Here is a 5,000-nt window from a genome sequence, read left to right on the forward strand (position 1 = left end):
GACCTTTCTTATAAAATCAGTTCTGCTTCTGCTTATCACCAGTTCTCACTAAATCCATACGTCTCTCTCTCTCTCTCTCTCTCTCTCTCTCTCTCTTGTTGACACACACACACACACACACACACTGGTCCAATCCATTCCAGCAAAATAAACATAAAACTATGCTTATACTTACTCGGTTTCGGTTTCGGTTTCGGTTTAGGTTTCGGTTTAGGTTTCGGTTTCTTTTTGACGCAACACTCGCACGTCGTCTTCTTTCCACACTTGTTGTCTACTACTACTCCCTTGCACTTGCCCCATTTCTTGCAGCGTCCTCCGACCGCGAGACACTTCTTCATCTTGCTATTGCACTTCTTTTTCTTTTTTGTTCCTTCTCCACCTTTGTCCGTCTTGCTGACTTTGCTCATCTTCTTCTTCTTGCTATTTTCTTTTTTTATACTTTCGTTTTTTCTTCTACTTTTCATGGGATTTTCAGTATATTCATATTTCTTCTTCTTAGTCGCACTTTTCTTTGCCTTCTTTCCAGCATTTCTTTTGTTTTCCCTCAGGACTTTCTTCTTTTGTTCGCGTTTTTTGTCACGATTGCTTGGTTTGTTACGCTTCTTCTTTAAGAGCCTTTTTCGTGTTTTCTGTTTCTTCTCTGAACTTTTGTTGTCATTTCTGTTTTCTCTATTTGGTGTCTTAGCTTTATTCTTTGCATTTGTTTTATTATTTTTCTCTTTTTCTCCTCCAATGGCTTTCTTCTTTTGCTTCCGTTCGGTTTTACGATAATCTGGTTCGCCACGCCTTTTTTTTTGTGCTTCTTTCTTTATCTTTCTTTTTCTCCCCAAATTTTCGCTGTCTTTTTTTTTTCTTTTTGTTTTCTTGTTTTTTTTCTTGCTAGTAGTTTTCATCAAAGTGTCATTATGGAGGTCATGCCTTTTCTTTTGTGCTCCTTTCTTTGTCTTTCTTTTCCTCCCCAAATTTTCGCCGTATTTCTTTTTTCCTTTCGTTTTCTTGCTTTTTTTCTTACTAGCAGTTTTCATCATTGTGTCATTATGGAGGTCCCGATTTTCAGCAAAAGGAACTTTCTTGTGTGATTTGTATCCAGTACTTGACTTATCTTCTCTTATTTTCCTTTTACGTTTATCGTTATTCCTCTTGTTTGATTTTTTTGCATGGTTTTCACTAATTTTTTGTTTCTTATTTTTGCCTTTTTTGTTCATTAATTTTCGTCGAGCGTTTTTTTTGTTTTTTCTTCTTCGACTATTGTCATTTTTTCTTGTTCCTCTTCGAAGAGAACCGCAGCAATAGGGCTGGTTTGCAGGACAGCCAGAAGACGAAGCAGAGAGAACAGAGCACGCTGAGTTGCTGCTACATTGTCCTCCCACGTCCTGACACGCGTTGCCTTCCCTTCCCTTCGCGACAACTCCAGACACCTACAAATAAGATATTTTCCTTTGTTAGTAATATTACGTTGAGCCATTTAAATTTTATTAAGAAATTATTGTGTTCTGCATAGTATGTCAAATATATCTTTCATTGTGTATTTCATAACCTGATAATAATTATGATCAAATTATTTTCTACGCAAATTCTAAGTTTTTACTCTCTTCCTTAACACAAGAACGTACGTGGATGATGACCTATTATCTTATTAAGTGCTTACCACAGTGGTTTCCCAAATATTTCGATATTTCAAATAATATTTGTCGTAGAATACGAGGAAATATTTACAGATAAAAGATTGTGAGCAGATAGGAATCTTTCCATTCAGTTTAGACACAGAGGCTTTAAAATAAAGGGAAATCAGTGATATAGATCGGTATTTGGAAGGACTGTATCGGTCTTCCAGTGTATTCCTATTTCAAGCAAGAAGATAGGAGACACGGTAAAAAGTGGAAAAATGGAAGCAGTTATGGAGAACGGTAAGAGACATTCCATAAAAACCATAAACCTTCCAATAATAAAGGCTAGAGAGAAGATGGAAAACATCTTCACTAAGTACTTAAACAGCAGGAATACAATAGTGTGTGTGTGTGTGTGTGTGTGTGTGTGTGTGTGTGTGTGTGTGTGTGTGTGTGTGTGTGTGAAGCTATGAGGGCGCTGAACAATATTGATGGTCAGCTTGTTTATCTGGTACATTTGATCTCAAAAGAAAAACAAAAAGAAAAAGACACTTGAAAGGTATATCACAGATGGTGATCATAATGCGTATAATAACAATGATGTTTTGAAGCTCTTGGAATGTACGGATGTTATGTATCCTTTCACTATTTCACTCACATGGTGGACCGACACCTCTGTCATGTTACGGGGAATACTATGGGCAATAAACACGCTTCAATATTTTCTCTATTCCTTCTAGGTTTCCTCATTATCTTTTGATGCTGCACACCTTGCTCCCTCTTTCATGAGACAATTAGAAGACCAATCATTAAAAAAAGTATTGGAATGCATATATGAAACGTGACATTGCTTCCTGAGATAAAGAAACTATATAATGGCGTTTCACCATGATTCTTAACTTAATTACCAGGAGATAGACAGCTCTGCATTCTTCACAACGTCATAACACAAAACTTAAGCTAAGATAGTCACCTGCAGCAGGAGCAGCGACAGCAGCGTCAGGGAACCGCAGCCCCCAATGACCAGCGTGAGAGTTTTCATACCGGATGGGACGAGGGTCCGATCCGCTGTGTCACGAAGATCTGTTTGGGGCTTATATTTGTTTGAGATACACATACGTAACTTCGTGATGCGCATGATTCAGCAACGCACAGTATAATCCAGAAACAGGCAACATATGTGAAGGGCGTTGATCTCGCCACCGGAAGCAATTGATCAACATCAACTGAAAAAAAAAAAAAAATGGTAGCCACTGTGGCGGAACTTGTTTATTTTTTTTTTTCACTTTCCCGATTATGGGGATGGGTTGGGGGACTGAACGTGATGCTGGATTAGAAAATAATAAAACTGAATGATATAGCAATGAGGCACAGTTCACAATGAAACCGTTGTTGTGACCCCATATTGTCAAGACATGGAATGGAATATCCTTGAACGTAGTTAATCAAGGAATAAAAATAAATAAATAAATAAATAAATAAATAAATAAATAAAAATAAAATAAAATTAATAGAAATAAAAAAAAAAGACTTCATAAATACTCCATAACAAATCCGGTTGTCGCTGTTCATTTTAGGAAAGTCCCGTATTTTCACTTCAGTTGCCTTTGCTTTTCAAATTCAACGCTTATAATTTGACGCGTGTATAGTTAAGGCAAGCATTCACGACTACTACATAATGCCTACTTCACACCACGTATTGTCTGGAATTCATTTGCCACTTACTCTATACGCACATTACCATAACAACAATTTTATTATTTATGCCATCTTCCACGATCATCATGTTACACTGCCTTGGTTTTTCTCCCCGGTCCTCAACTCCTCTATAGCAGTGACATCCAGCACGGTAATTTTCCTCCCAGTGTCAGCCAGTTGCAGAAGAAAGTGTAGGTGACGCAGCCCAGAGCCCCTTCTTCGCCAATTTCTTCTCATATTTAATGCGTGTTATCGCATTAGTAATTGGATATAGGAAAAGATGAGATATTGTAGGTGTCATATACAAAAAAAATTACTTTGCATTATCTTAGACTATGCGTCATATAAAAAAAAAAAAATTACTTTGCATTATCTTTGATCATGTTAAAAATCACAAGCTCAAAGTGATTGTCACTTGTCTACGCGCACGCCACCCAAGCAGAGAGGTTACAAACCAGCAAGTCAGGTCAGCTGCCATTTTTCCCACACCAGCTATAGGGAAGGGCTCTACTCACACACACACACACACACACACACACATATATATATATATATATATATATATATATATATATATATATATATATATATATATATATATATATATATATATATATATATATATATATATATATATATATATATATATATATATATATATATATATATATATATATATATATATATATATATATTCTATTTGTTTTTTTAAATGGATCTTTTAGATTTTAGTATATATCTATATTTTATATGTATATAGCATTAAGCTGAAATAAAGATTATTATTATTATTATTATTATTATTATTATTATTATTATTATTATTATTATTATATATTAATGATGGCTAAGAGATCAGGAGGAAATTGGTAGGTGGCAGGAAAACATACCATAGATAATGGATTGGATATACGATCGATCGTTCGCTTTACGATTGCGTTTTTCAGAACGTAGCCCAGTCGTTAAGATTGAAAGGCCAGGGAAAGTTAGGGAAGCACTGCTTTTTTTTTTTTCTTTTTTTGGAGGGATTTTTTACAGCTTCTCGGACATGTCAACGTAAGTCTCCTAGGGCCATCACAGACAGCAATACATTTCCAGCAAAGATAAGTTTGCAGGACTTTCATGGTCTGCTGGAAGATATTTCCTCCGGTTTGTTTCCTGAATATCTGTCTCGTAAAGACCGGGGAGAAAAACCGAGGCAGTGTAACATAATGATCGTGGAATATGGCATAAATAATTGTTGTTATGGTAATGTGCGTATAGAATAAGTGGCAATTGAATACGTGGCCCGAAGTCTGCATTATGTAGTAGTCGTGAGTGCTTGCCTTAACTATACACGCGTCAAATTATAAGCGTTGAATTTGAAAAGCAAAGGCAACAGAAGTGAAAATACGGGACTTTCCTAAAATGAACAGCGACAACCGGATTTGTTATGCAATATCTATGGTCTTGCTTTATCTTTTTTGTTTAATTTTTACTTATTCTATTTTATTTTATTTCTTTTATTTACTTATTCATTTATTTATTTTTTTTATATTCCTTGATTAACTACGTTCAAGGATATTCCATTCCATGTCTTGACAATATGGGGTCACGACAACGGTTTCATTGTGAACTGTGCCTCATTGCTATATCATTCTGTTTTATTATTTTCAAATCCAGCATCACGTTCAGTCCCCCAACCCATCCGCATAA

The sequence above is a fragment of the Scylla paramamosain genome, chromosome 15, assembly GCF_035594125.1.
Source record: "Scylla paramamosain isolate STU-SP2022 chromosome 15, ASM3559412v1, whole genome shotgun sequence".
Lineage (NCBI taxonomy): Eukaryota > Metazoa > Arthropoda > Malacostraca > Decapoda > Portunidae > Scylla > Scylla paramamosain.